Source organism: Sorex fumeus, unplaced genomic scaffold (genome assembly GCF_029834395.1).
Source record: "Sorex fumeus unplaced genomic scaffold, SorFum_2.1 ptg000024l, whole genome shotgun sequence".
Lineage (NCBI taxonomy): Eukaryota > Metazoa > Chordata > Mammalia > Eulipotyphla > Soricidae > Sorex > Sorex fumeus.
Window position 1 is genome coordinate 39,127,481 of NW_026606081.1, and position 15,957 is coordinate 39,143,437.

At 35.9% G+C, this 15,957-nt stretch overlaps 1 protein-coding gene and 1 pseudogene across 3 annotated transcripts in view; both read left to right on the forward strand.

Annotated features, from left to right (window-relative positions):
- GALNTL6 (polypeptide N-acetylgalactosaminyltransferase like 6) overlaps window positions 1–15,957 on the forward strand; it is a 1,198,528-nt gene that overhangs the window by 372,084 nt on the left and 810,487 nt on the right. The window lies entirely within an intron of this gene.
- LOC130023362 (cytochrome c, somatic-like) lies at window positions 2,574–3,134 on the forward strand (annotated as a pseudogene).

Consider the following 15,957-nt stretch of genomic DNA (forward strand, 5'->3'; position numbering starts at 1 on the left):
ATTTGTAAAATATACCTCTTAAAGCAGGTAATATATGTTTTACTGAATGGAAACTTTTTAAAATTAGGTCATAGGAGAAAAAAAAGTTCTATCCTGTGGAATTTCCTAAGAGTTAGAAAGCACTTTGGATTTCATTCCAAGCATGATGAATATATTCACCAAATAATTTTATGCATAATTGTAATCAATCCCTGAATTCAAACTGTTTGACTGATCTTTTCACAGAGGCTGTGAGGAGCAAGAGATCCACAGTGGACTGGACTGTGGTAGAAGGATTTGGGTACTTCAGTGGTAGCTCTGGGATTTGGCAGGTGTGAATTTGTATTCCTAAAACATATACAATAGTGTGGACCATGTTAGCTCAATGAAGAATAAAACTAAGAAAGTCATCTAATATATGCTTTGAAAAGTCAACTTTAAATCTATATAGGTATTAGATTCTGGCCTAGATGTGCCCTGAAGAATCAAATATGGATGTGATTGTCATTGTCAGGAGAGGTAGTGAAGGTGACAGATGGCACAACAGATGTCTTAAATAGTATTGTTCAATTCATCATTATTTCATTGTAAATTTGATGCAAAATAGTGCCATATTTTCTTGACTCTAACAAGGGAAGACAGACAAACTGGCATCAACCTCTAATATTTTAACAGATGACCTAACAGTAACTCAATAAAATAAAAAATACTTAGCTCTCTAGGACTTTCATAGGTCTTATAACATAAAATAAAAATAAGAAACGATAGTAGGAACATTGCCTAAGTTACTGGTTTATTGTTTAAATAACTAGAAGCTAGATCTTCCTGGTCTAATTTTGAATTCATTCAAATTTCTATTTGCCCCCACAAATTCATTTTGCTAAATGGATTTCTATTTCCTAGTCTAGCTGGCAAAAACTCTTCTTGTTGCAGTGTATTTCTAAAGGCATCTTGACAAATAAGAAAATAAAAATAATTAAAATAAATAGTTTTCATTATCCAATCGCAAACTAATACAGGACAGGGAGAGCTAATATCATCTTTCCCTATTATTTAATCAACATATATTAAGTATGTCAAGCTATATAACAGAGGAAAATGAGAAATGGTGACAACAGTGATGTGCATTGAAAAGACAAGTCTGAATTTCTGCACATAAAAATATCTAATATTAGGAGAGATGTAAATACTGTTAGTGTTCAAAAATATTGCTAACGAAACAAAGTCATTTTTAAAATAAGTTTCACATCACAACAATTTAAGTATAATAGGAATGATCCAAAAAAGAGCATAGTGTTCTCATAAATCTGAGAGGTTTCTCTTACTATTAATATCTTTGTAGAAGACTTCTTTGTCACAATTAATAAAGTAGTATTGTTACAGTGTTATTAGCTCATTTCTACTATACAAATATTTTCTTAATTCTTACCAAATATATATTTTCTTTTCATTTTTTTAAATTTTTTTGGTTTTGGGTCACAACCGGCAGTGATCAGGGCTAACTCTTGCCTCTGCACTCAGAGATCACTCCTGACGCTGCTTCAAGAAGGGGCTGTGTATTATGCCTGGTGCCAGACATTAAACCCCTAGTTATCTGTGTGCACAGTGGTAGGGCGTTTGCCTTGCGTGCAGCCAGCCCAGTCAAGCTGGGTTCAATTCCTTCACCCCTCTCAGAGAGCCTGGCAAGCTACTGAGAGTATTCAATATGTCAAACACAGTAACAAGAAGTCTCACAATGGAGACGTTACTGGGCCCGCTCGAGCAAATCGATGAACAACAGGAGGACAGTGACAGTGACAGCTGTGTGCAAAAAAAGTGCCTTAAATACTACAGTAGTGACTTTGTTTGGAGTGTTTAGAACACTCCTGGCTTGGGTCAGGGCTTACTTTCTGTGCCCAGGGATCACTCCTGGTGCTGCTTACGGTTCATGTGTGTTTATGGGGGTTGAACCTGGGTCAATCATGTTAAGGCAAAAGCTGTACTCTCTTTACTATCTCTCTGACATCATGTTTTCTATTCTGGCATATTTCCTAGAATACCGCATATGTTGAATCATCATGGTGAGTTCTCATGCCATATTGCTGCTGATGTCTGGGCAATCTTGGAGATTATTGGTCTGGGATTTTATAGAAAATCATACTGTTTATCTATGTCTGATGTTTTTCTCAATAGTTTTAAATAGAATAAGGGTTTTTATTTTTTTGGTAAGACAACTGTGAACTGTGGTACAGGGCTCCTTTTTATAAGATACAAACAAATAAAACACACACTGTCCTCCTATTGTTCATTGATTTGCTCCACTCAGGGTCCGGTAACATCTCCATTTTGAGACTCCTTGTTACTGTGTTTGGCATATTGAATATGTCACGGAGAGCTTGCCAGGGTTTGGCGTGGGGGCAAGATACTCTCTGTAGCTTGTAGGACTCTCCAAGAGGGGCGGAGGAATTGAACCCGGCTCAGCAAATGCCCTACTGCTGTGCTATCACTACAGCTCTTTATCTAATAAATATAATATTAAAAGACATTTATTTTGGAAGAGTGGGACATCGAACTTGCGAAGCAGACTCTCCGTGTCACGTGAGATAAAGGTGAGATTCAAAGATGGGTGATATTGAGAAGGGCAAGAAGATTTTTGTCCAGAAGTGCACTCAATGTCATACCGTGGAAAAGGGAGACAAGCACAAGACCGGGCCCGATCTCCATGGTCTGTTTAGACAAAAGACGGGTCAGGCCGCTGGATTCTCTTACACCGATGCCAACAAGAACAAAGGCATCACCTGAAATAAGGGCACGCTGATGGAGTATTTGGAGAATCCCAAGAAGTACATCCCTGGAGCAAAAACGATCTTTGCTGGCATTAAGAAGAAGATCAAGCGGGCAGAGTTGATAGCTTACCTCAAAAAAGTTACTAATGAGTATTAGTTGGCACTGCCTTATTTATTACAAAACGAATGTTTCACGAATTTTTTATGTGTACCATATTTAAATCCATCTCGTTCACCAGAATTCAGATCATGAGTAACCAATAGCATATATTTTGGGGACAGCCTTGATTTAAATAAGATTGGCTTGTGTTTTAAATGAGTATGATCAGCTTTTTGAATTTTAATGATAATTCCAGGTCAGCATGTGCAAACACTGTCCCTTTCCAAAGATATGATTAATGTGACGATTAATGTGATGAACTTAATTCATCACATTCATCTTTCCAAGGGATGGAGATAGCCATCTCATACCTGTGGGAGAGTAGTATTCTATTCAGATTTATAGAACTGGCTATATTAATATATCTAAAGATTGAGGATATTATTGTCTCCTTAGGTTGTGTTTCTTAGCCTGATAAGATTAGTTGGCAATGACCTTATATCTTTTTCTTAATTATGCTTATTCAATTAAAATTCCCCTGTATCTAAAAATGTTGTCTTTCAGTTACTGAAAAGTATTTTAATGTGATGTATAACATTGAATAAAGAATGCTTACCACTTCTCACAAAAAAATATTTATTTTGATAATTTTATTATATCATATACCAGATAGCAGAGGATGGTTTCAATCCATCGACCTCTGGGTTATGGACCCAGCACACTTTTGCTGCGCCACGCTGGAGCGATAGCACAGTGGGTAGGGCGTCTGCCTTGCACGCAGCCAACATGGCCGACCCGAGTTCGATTCCTCCGCCCCTCTCGGAAAGCCCAGCAAGCTACCGAGAGTATTTGATATGCCAGACACAGTAACAACGAAGTCTCCAATGGAGACGTTACTGGGCCCGTTCGAGCAAATCGACAATCAACGGGAGGGCCTTTACCATTTTTTTACCATATATTTATTTGTATGATAATTATATTATTTATATGATACATATATAAAGTGATAAATATGAATTTTCCATGCATCATTAATATTGAAGCTCTAATCACCATGCATGTGCCTTATCCACTGTACTCTTTCCCTCTCTGCATTGCCATTTATATTTTAAAAACATTTATCTCAAGTAAATTAAAAAAACAAAAATTGAATGCTACATCATGTTGATTTGCTTCTCCTCTAATGCTCTTCCTTTATGTAATCCAAGTTCCTAAACTACGTATGTTCTTCTTCTCGAAAGGACTTATTTTTAAAAAAATTCCCGCTTGGCAGGAATATTGGAAATGAGTTCCTTCAATTGATTTCAGAAACAAGTATTTTTATTCTTTATTTCTTTAAAATAGTTTCACTGGATATTTAATTCTGTGCTGGTGTTATTTTTTACTTTCTTTCAACACTTCTTATCTTTCATTTACACACTTACTTCTGTCATAGTTTCTGACAACAAAACTCTAAAAATATTGTGCTGTTACTCTAAAGGTAAGATGTTGTCAACCCTCCATGCTATACATCTTTTAATTTTAGGGTGTGTATTAGTCATATTTGATCTTTATCCTGGGTTATAGACTCCAACTTCCAAACTCTTGGACATTCTCACTTGGATTACACTTTAAATCCCTGTGCTCAGTTCCTGAAAGAGTTTAAGAGTCATACAGGTACCATGGATTTATTATTCTGTAAAATAAACCCATTCCAAACCTGAGCAATTATATTAAAGAAATGACTTTTGGACATCTAAAGATGTGAGCTTCTTACCTTAGAGAACTGGAACTTTCTCTTGCTCTCTGAATCTTGTATTCTAACTCTTTGGCTAATGATTTGATGTATCATGTCTATGTAATGATGCCTCTACTAAAACCCCAAAGGTGGGGCTTTCAGAGTGTTCCAAGTTGGTAAAAGAACTTCCATATACCCCAATGAACTACAAACTCCATCAAAATAGAATTATGCAAACTCAGCTAATATGAATGTGTCTCTTCATATCAAGGCAATTTATATCCTTTTATAATAAATTGATAATGTAATGAGTTATCTGATCTAATGGGTTATCTGAATTCTGTGATCCAAGTTTGCAAATTATTACAACTGAGGAAGATGTGATGAGGATTTTTGATTTAAAGTCAGTTAGTTGTGGTCAGAAGCACTGGTTATATTTTGGATGTACTATCAACATTTAAAATGTTGGAAATCTAATAAGATTTAGTACTTAATCTGTGGAATATGATTCTATTTGAAAATGGAAAGTATCAGAATTAAATTGAATTGTTGGTTACCAACGTAGTCTTTATTGAGAGTCACTGGATAATGTGGGGGAAAAACCCTCATTCATTGAAATTAGTTATACAATCTTTCTCCCTCCCTTTTGTTTTAGCTTCTTTCAATATTTTCTCTTCATCACCAGTTTTTGGAAATTTCAAGTTATATTTTGGTATACGAATTTTGGTATTTGGTACGCTTATTATTCTCTGTTGGGTTTTTTTGGTATTTGATTTATTTATTGTTACCAGTTTGATATATTCTCAGTAATTACTAATTCAAATACTTTTTTCTATATTTCTTGGACATTCTATTTCTTCATTACTTTTTCTCTTATAATTTCAATTGGGGACATCTTTGCTGATACTCGCTTTATGTCTTTGAGACTATATTCAGTCTATTGATGAGTCTCTCATATTTACACTTGTTTTTTTAATGTTTAGTTTTTCCTCTTTGATTTATCAAATTTTTACCTCTGTTTACATTTCTCCATTTTCAAGAATATTTTTCCATTAGAACCCTTAACATGTTAAATATACTTACTTTAAATATACTATTAGAGAACTCCAAAAATTATAATTATTCTAATGATTACATTGTCTTTAAAATTTAGTTTTTATTGCCATTCATGATTCCTTGTAATTTGTTGATGAAATCCTGACTTAATGTGTCAGGTAATAGGAACTAAGTTAAGTGAGTGTCTCTAGTAAAGGTCTGTGGTAATCTACCTAGGGATTCAGTTTGTTAACTATTATAGCTAAGCATGAAGAAAAGTCAAAAATCCTTTTACTTTCCTTTGAGAAAACCATCTTTGGGTTTTCCTAAGTACTTCTCTTTTGATAGAACTTTATGTCTTACAATGGTAGTTCATTGTTTAGTTTTGGCTTTGACTGGGAGCACACCTGACAGTGCTCAGGATTTACTCCTGGCTGTATACTCAGGAATAAATCCTGAGGCTGCTCAGTGGAAGATATAGGTTTCTGAGGATCAAATCTGGGTTTGCTGCACACCCTACCTGCTGTTCTATCTCTGGCCCCATAGTTCATTGTTATTCACACTGTTGGTATGATGCTAAGGTATGTAGGAAAGAAGGTGTGTCATAATACTATGCTTATTTCCTAGTCCTTTAGTGGAAAGTGACTCATAGGCTCACTCTCACCCTTTGCATGATACAGGAAAACTAGAGTAGAATAGAACCTCACGGAAATTTCCTTGCTTAGTTACTGGAGGTGAAAACTAGGAAAGGAGAAGGAATTTTTCATATTGCTGTCTTTGGAGTTTCTGATTCCCAAGCCAGTTCACCATTCATCTAAAATCGTATATGGTTATTACCTGCTGATGATTTTTATGATTTTTGATGCATGTTATGATATTTGGAGAATTTCATCTAAAAAATAATCATTGAATAGTACAGTATTCACCACTGAATAGAAAATACAGGCATTATTGAGGTGAAAATAACTTGCAAGATGGGAAGCAAGTCTAAAGTGTAGAACAAGCTTCAGGGAAGAGGACGGGAGGTCTATATCAATGCCATAAAGAGTTAGGGTGATCATAGTGTGTGTATATTTAGACACTTTCCAGGAAAATTGTGCATATATGTGATCAGGGAACAGTGAGCATTTGCAATTGGACAAGAAACATAGCCACATTGTAAAGTATAAAAAAATAACAGAGTCAACAAGGATGTCTTTTTTTAATATGTCAGTATAGACAAGGTGATGTCAGTTGAAGTGGTCTCTAGTATGCAGCCGCCATTTCTTTCTGCCCACAGGTCTGGGTCTTTATTAACATGAAGGCATTTGTGTTTGAGTCCAGTTGTATCCCAAAGAATGTAGCAGTGTAATTGATACCAGATGTAGGGGTACAGTGTCACTGCCTCTGGCCAGTTTGTTTGGCTGCCTTACCTCTAACAGGTCTTAGTTTTGGCAAGAATGATAGAGGGCACAATGTTTTAATTTGATGGTGGGGCGTGGGGAGCAAGATAGGGCATTCCTAAGTGTTTCTCAAAAACTGAAATCAGCAATACCATATGGTTATTTTGCTTTTCTGTTGATTTTGTATTTTCTGTCCATTGATAGTGTTCTCAGGGAACATTCCTGGCTTTGCTTGCATGAATTTCTCCTGACAAGGCACAAGGAACAATATGGAGTGACAGGTAAAGAACGTAGGTTAGGTGCAGGTAAAGAAAAGCACTCTACCACTCTCTCTTATCCTATCATGGTCATTGTTTAAATATCATTTCTATAGTAGTTTAATCAGAAAATATGCTAAAGGTGATACTATTTATAAAAATTGGAAAGATGTTAATTAATGCAGAGAGTTTGAATGACATGATCTGTTTTCCTACTTAAGTAATTACTAATTGTTTTTTGTCATTCTGTAATGGTTTATTATGTCTGACAAAGTGTCAGCTTAGAATCCTCTGACTTTTAGATACATTAACTTAGAAAATGTAAATAAAAGGAATGCAGCCATAGTACAGAGAGTAGTGTGCTTGCCATGCAAGCAGAAAACCAGGGTTATATTCCTGCATCTGGTATAGTCCCCCAAGTACCTTCAGTTGTAATTCCTGAGTACAGGACCTGGAGTAAACCCTAAGTATCACCTGGTGTAGTTCCAAAACAAACAAAATGTAAGTAGGTTATGCACTTGACTATATTCTTTTCTTTTTATCTTCATTTACTGGGTTAAGATCTGTACTAGATGTTTTACAAGTAAATGCTCTTTATCACATCCCATATACAAAAGTTTTTGTTATGACCATTGTATATATTTTTATCTAAACTTGTCCACTGGAAAGCCTCACTCATTCTATCAGCACTGAGTCTACGTCCACTGTATATTTTCACTGTTCCAATTTCTTGAGATTTGTCAGTAACTTAGACAGAGGAATGTTAATAAACTTAAGAACCTTACATTTGTGCTGGAGCGATAGTACAGCAGGTAGGGCATTTGCCTTGAATGAGGCTGACCCAGGTTCAATGCCCGGCATCCCATACAGTCCCCCAAGTACTGCCAGGAGTAATTCCTGAGTGCAGAGCCAGGAGTAACCCCTGAACATCACTGAGTGTGATCCAAATAGGAAAAAAACAAACAAAAATGAAACTTACATTCTGGGACTGGAACAATAGTACAGCAGGTGAACTTCTTCTTGCACAAGGTCAACCTGGTCAACCTGGGTTCAATCCCCGGCATCCCACATGGTCCCCCAGAACTGCCAAGAGTGCTTCCTGAGTTCAGATCCAGGAATAACATCTGAGCAACTCTGGGTATGACCTCAAAACTAAAAAACAACAACAACAAAGAAACCACCTTACATTCTAGAAGTGCCATAGTTAAAAGTACAAAAAGTCAAAAGTCTGTCATATTTAAAAGATATACAAAAGTCAGTTGGTTCTATATAATATTATAATGTTATAATATTATTATCTTCAACTGAGTTCTTATGTATTGTATAAATTGAAGTATGATGAGAAGCAGCAATGATTATAGTTTGGGACACATTGAATTTCAGATGCTTAAGATCAAGAAGGGATGCTCATGAGTAATTTAACTAGAAATTTTCACTCAAGAAAATTTTCAGTAAGTTTTCTATCTGAATATAAAGATTTATTCTTAAGTAATTGGTCAACATCTTTTCAGGCAAAAGTGTGAATGCTTTTAAATATATAAATTAGGTTGCTTTTAAAACTATTGATTGTTCTAGCATAAATATAATTTGTTTACAACACTGGGGGGAGGAGGAAGAGGTCATCATTGTTTTAAATACAAAATGATAAAATGACATCGCTTGACAGAAGAAGGGAATGTACTGGAAATTCAAATCTTAAAAGGGCCTCAGACCTTGTCTTTCACAGCTAATTATATCAAATACCAGCAAAGATGTTTTTCAAGTTTCTAATTTAGAGTCTCTTGTTCAACACATTGCAGACATGAATGACAGTTGATCATTTTGTTTTCCTTGTATGTACTCTATACTCTGAAAGCAATTTACTTATGAGAAAGTAACTTTGATTATTATAAACATGGCCTACATTCAAAACCTTTTTTAAAAATTAGAACTAAATAAAATATAGTCTCTTCTCTTTTATAGAATGTAAGATTTAATAGCATTTTAATAAATGCTGATAAAGATTTATGTCACAAAAGAATTTGTTTATGAAAGAAATATCTGCATAGCATTTAAATTCCTGTGTTAATGATGTCAAATGTTTAATAAGGCAATTTATTCTACTTCACTCAATTTACTGTTTTTTAAAGTATCAATAAAGGTTATGGTCCCCCATAACCTATACACTAGGATTTCCTCAAGAATAAATTCATTTAAAACACCGATTCAGCTAATAAGATGGACTAAAAACATAATTGTTTGAGCTTTTACAACATGACGTTTTTGTCTCTATTGTCTCCACCATTAAGACCAATTTCATTCAGATAAAAATTGTAAGTGAACACTCTAAAAGCTATTTGAAATTTTGAAATTACTAAAAGCAAAAGCAATCTCACTGAAGATGATGTCGATGTCTTATCTACATCTGAATTGGTGTGGTTTATTCAATGATGATTTTAATGATTGTGAAAGTCATGATAGTTATAGATGAATTGAGCATGTTTTATAAAGTGATGCTTTATGCATTTGAAATAGAATATTGAGTCATTATATAATCTCATCACTTCTTATTCATCAATTTATCCTATATCCTCAATTGTAATTCTGGGTCTAGGACTACTAGATACCTTACCTTATTAGTGAATATTTGCAAGAATATGTGTTACTTGTCATTTGGGGAGACAGAAAATGACATTCTCTTTTGATTTCTTTCCCACTGTCATACATATGATTACACAATACATTTTTATTTCTCTTTAATTCTTCATCTTTCTATGTTTGGACTTTAGCAATGAGTTCAGATAATAAAAAAATAGAGTCACATTTTAAGATAATATTGATTCTGGAGAACATCTGAGGATGCTATGTTTTTTCCTTGAAGAATTGAGAGGGTGCAGTTCTAGAGGCACCATTTGATGTCCTTCTGAAGAAAAAATTTCAGGGGGTCATGAAAACCAGGCTTAATACCCCCCCAGGAAACTGCAAGTGTATGGATTCTCCATCACCCGGGGGCCAAGTGATTCTTGAAGGTTAATATAATATGCTTTCTTTTGACATGATCTTTCATTGCTTTTACATTTTCACAGAAATATTGTCCATGTCAACACTAAATTTTCTTTATTATTTCTTATCTTTCCCCTTAGGAATTACAAAGAGAATGCTTTGAGGTGGAAAAAAATAGAATTTTTCATTTTTTTAAAATGCTGATCTCCTGAATATTTCTCCCAGGTAAGCTGCTGCATAGCAATCAGGGAAATGAAGGACTTGCTTGCTGGGATAACATGTTCTTGTTATGATGGAAAAGTAAAAATTATAGTAATTGTGAGGGTCAGTAGCACAACGATAGTACATCACATGCTTCAAAGGAAATTGAGTGTGCCCGTTGAATCGTGCTAGTGCTGAGTTCTTAACCCTGTTCAATATCAGTGAGCATTTTACTAGGCACTTTCATTTCATTTTCTTTAAATAACAATACTAGTCTTAATAATGTCTTTTAAATGCAGGAAAGTAGTTTGCTACTGATATCTCTGAGTGTGGATAGACAGAAGTTTTTGATTATTGACAATACACTTAAATAGAAAAAAATGTTAAAATAAATTTTCTTTCTTTTTCAGCTATCCAGACATATACTCTATACAAAAGAGAGAGGTTTTCTTCATAATTCTTCACCAATAGCCCAAGAAATAATAAAATGAGAGTCATCTGACCTTCGCTGATGAAAACAGATTAAATCTTTCCACTGACTAAAGAATGAATATTTCATTAAAAAAGTTACAGAGAGATTAGAGTACAAAGCAAGAGATACCAGCACTCTCAAATTATGTTACTTGTATTAAATACATATGATCAATTAAAATAAAATGTTGGTATAATTATGATTGTGCTTGCAGCATTCTTTTTGCAAATAAATTCCAAAGAGAAATACACTTATTAAAATTGCCATTACTCTACAAAAATATTTCACCCTGCACATATGTGGTTTGTGTAATTTGGGTATCATAAGGAAGTAATAAACATATCAGGATTCTGACCATTAAGACATTTTAATGCTATTGTTTTGTTTATGCTCACAATAAAGTATGAAGTTTTTATCTACAGAACAAACTTGTCCTCGGACTTAGCATTGTCTGAGATCTTCTCACCCAGCTTGGCTTAGATTTTAACTAGTTAAATGGTCTGCAATGTATTTCAGAGAGATAATATATGAGTTTCATTAAAGTGATAGATGAAAAATTATTCTGTGATCTCCAGATTTGTGACACTAATACAGATGCAGAGAAGAAATTTTGAGCTCAGAAACCTGCTCTTCTCTGTCAAATTTACACCATATAAAAGACTATGCCATTATCTCTTTTTCCCATACCTCCCCCCAACAAAGTCAATACCTCTTTGAGGCATTTGAGTGGGATTATGGAAAGATGGTAGCTTCAGCCAGGTCATCGGTTTCATACCTGTGGCTGACTACTATTCTGATATGTCAAAAACATGAGACTATGAAATATGTACTACAAATTTTATTTAAAGTTTAAAATCAAGATAAGTATATTGCAGCAAATTTCCAGTTTTTGTTGAAATATTCAATTTTTACTAAAACAGAATTTCATCATAATATTGCATAAATTGCAGGTACACTTCCATTATATATGCATATATATGTGTATCTCTCTCTCTATATATACATATTATATATATATCTTTAAATTTTACTACCTAAAGAGCTGAACTCCTTTGTATGCTCTCTGCCTGCCTGATTTTTACATCTTGAGTTCTCAGCACTGTTTCAGATAGCATGTCTACAAAATCTAGTGGATGAGCTAGTGCCTGGAGATTTCAACAATCAATACTAGCTCAGGGTTTATTTGATTTCATTTTGTTGGTATCCGGGAATTATGTTAACAATGTCACATCTGAGAACTTATACAGAATGTAAAGAAAAAGCTAGTCTATTAACTAAGAAATGATGTTTTAAGTCAGACACTAACATATCAGTATGTTCTATGAGTATATGAAAATTCAGAACCTTCTCTGTTGACTTATTGCATGCTCTGTGGTTGAGTTAAAAAGTTAGATGTCATAAAATTCACTTATAAATAGATGAACATAGAGTATAATGCTGATTGAAATAAATCAGAAGAAAGACAGACATGGAGAGACTGCACTTATTTGTGGAATGTAAAAATTAAACAAACAAAAAAACATAGTATGATACCAATACCCAAGGACATAGAACCAAGGGCCAGGATGAATGGTCCACAGTTGGATGTCTGCCTCAAGAGCTGTTGGAGAGGGCAGTTGAGACAGAGAAGAGACTATATGACAATGATGGTTGGATGGGATTACTTTGAATGGGAGATGTGTGATGAAAGTGGGTCACTGTCACTGTCCTCCCATTGTTCATCGATTTTCTCGAGCAGGCCCAGTAACGTCTCCATCATGAGACTTTGTTTTTAATGTGTTTGGCATATCGAATATGTCATGGGTAGCTTGCCAGGCTTTGCCGTGTGGGCGAGATACTCTCGGTAGCTTGCTGGGCTCTCTGAGAGGGACGGAGGAATCGAACACGCTGTGTTGGTTATGTGCAAGGCAAGGTAGGGTAATAGCCCTACCTGCTGTGTTATTGCTCCAGCCCGATAAGGACCAAATATTATGACCTTTCAATATTTGTATTGCAAACCATATTGCAAACCATAATGCCCAAAGAGAGAGAGAGACAGAGACAGACACAGAGAGAGAAAGGAGAGAGAAAGGAGAAAGAGAGAGAGAGAGAGAGAGAGAGAGAGAGAGAGAGAGAGAGAGAGAGAGAGAGAAGGAAAGAGCCTGCCACAGAGTCGGGGGGGGGGGGCAGGAAGGATATGGGAGATATTGGTGGTGGGAAATGCACACTGGTGGAGGGATGGGTATTGCAATATTATATGACTGAAACCATATCATGAAATCTTTGTAACTGTATGTCATGGTGATTCAGTTAAAAAAAATCAGGCTGAAAAAGGGAAACTAAAACTAACATTTTGCAATGTTTTACTATACCACTATTCTGTTTTAGAGACATTGATTTATATCTATAAGATTCTTAATCATACCCAATACAAGAATTTACATCTTGGGGCCAGAGTGATAGTACAGTGGGTAGGGCATTTGTCTTGCAAACAGCCGACCTGGGTTTAATCCTCAGCACCCTATATGATCCTCCAAAAACAACCAGCATTGATTCTGGGTAAAGAACCCGGAGTAATCCCTGAACAGAGCCAGCTGTGGACCCCCCAACAAAATAAACTAAAAAAAGAATTTACATCCATAATTCTATTAACACTACTGAATAGTTTGCCCTCATAGATTATCATTTACTTGATTTATAAAATACAACTGTATTTTTTTATAAAGTTACAATTTCTCAAGAGCAATTACATGTATATATGTTTGTATATACATATATATGCACATGTGTGTATAAATGTATGTATGTATGTATGTATGTATCTATCTATCTATATATAATAGCAGACAGTGTTGAAGAGATTGTACAGCTCGTAGGACACTTGCCTTGCACTTGACCAGCCTATAATTGATACCTGATATCCCAAATGCCCCCCAATCCCTGACAGACATAATCCCTAAGTGAAGAGCCAGTGCGAATCTCTGAGCAATTTCAGATGTGGTCCAAAACCACCCCTTACCCCAATCCTGAAGAAAATAGCAGACATAGAGAATACAACATTAACTTATAATTTTATGATAATTCAAGGTCATGTACATGCTTTATCGGATCTTCTACTTCCAAAACCGTGTTAGTTGGGTGAGGAAGGAATTATTTTCATTACTCTCTATATATGCATATATACTGTACATATGTGTGTATGTATATTATGTGGATTTAGAATAGATATAAATATTTTGGCTGTTTTGAACCTGTCAATCATTTTGTCTTTGAGCCCTGGATCTATTTTATCTTACTACATATACTATCCCATGAGCCAGGTTCAATTCCTTCGCCCTTCTTGGAGAGCCCAGCAAGCTACTAAGAGTATCTCGCCCGCACGGCAAAGCCTGGAAAGCTACCTGTGACGTATTCAATATGCCAAACACAGTAATAACAAATCTCACGATGGAGACGTTACTGGGCCTGCTCGAGCAAATCAATGAAGAACGGGAGGACTGTGACCATGACTATCCCACAAGGAACACATAGAGTGATAGGTAAATGGTTGATTGTGACACTAAAAGTTCATTGGTTGTTAATTTATAAATTCTTATAATTCATTTAATAGCCCTAAGAGAAGTCTGTTGATCATCGATTTGCTCGAGCAGGCCCAGTAACGTCTCCATTGGAGACTTTGTTGTTACTGTGTCTGGCATATCGAATACATCACGGGGAGCTTGCCAGGCTCTGCTGTGCGGGCGAGATACTCTCGGTAGCTTGCCGGGCTCTCCAAGAGGGGTGGAGGAATCGAACTCGGGTCGGCCATGTTGGCTGCGTGCAAGGCAAATGCCCTACCCACTGTCTGTATATTATATATGAGTTAGCAACAATGGTTCCAATACTGTCTAGAATGGAACACCTGAGTTTTCCACCCACTTGTGTCTTATCTTTGACTCTAGAAGGCATTTGAATTTCTTCCTCTTTTGCTTGTATTGTCTAGGGGATGTATTTTGCCCTTGAAAACTTTCTCATACCTTTGTTCAAGCATATTATTATTTGGTATGTTCTGGGACTCAATTCTATTAATGCGGTTTCTGCTTTATACATTCTGCTGCTTCTATCCCTGATACTTTTTCAAGTTAATTATTTGAAGTGACATTACAATGAATAAAATGTCCAGGAGGTGACAAATAGAAAGGGTACTTATGAATAAATGGCTATCCTAATGATGGGTCTGAAATAGATGCATTGATGCCCTATAAAGGCACAATACTCTTTATATTTATATTACAAGGTCACAGATAATGGATCTGAACTGCTGTAATCATATAGAGGACACAAGACATAACCCAAGAGAGAGGCAAATGGATATGGGCACTGGAGATTGCTCATGTGAAAGGAAAGGTCAGGATACTGATGGGTCATTTACTAGATAGTTAAGCTTTCAGAACCAAGGTAGTCCTATGCAAATGTACTGGTGTTCAGTTTATTCACCCACGTTTCTGGCAGGTGTAAAGAATGCAGACACACTAATCTTCCCATCGGGCATCAGTCTTCAGTTTGAGAATGACCAGTAATTGTGGCATGCATTTTGAAAATGAGTCGCATATCTATTCTGAATATGGCAATTGTGTCCCTTTCTGTTTCATATAGCTTAGTAAATTTTAGCATACCTCCCAATCCCCTGAAAAATTCATTATGCATAGATTGCTGATGATTCTGTGTCTCTCTAAAGTTTTTGATTTAACAGTAGTGAGTTGGGAAGGGGAAACTGGTTCTAAGAAGTTCCCTGCTGATGCTGCTACTGCTGATATGGAGTAGCTCAGACACATATAGGATGAGTTTGAGAAGCTCTTAAGACAGCCTTTAGAAAATCAGAGTTTCAGATGACCTGCTTTTTTTTTTTTTGCTTTTTGGGTGACACCCGGAGATGCACAGGGGTTACTCCTGGCTCTGCACTCAGGAATTACTCCTGGCGGTGCTCGGGTGACCATATGGGATGCTGAGAATTGAACCCGGGTTGGCCGCGTGCAAGGCAAACGCCCTACCAACTGTGCTATCGCTCGAGCCCCACAGATGACCTGCTTTAAAAGGATTCTCTTACCA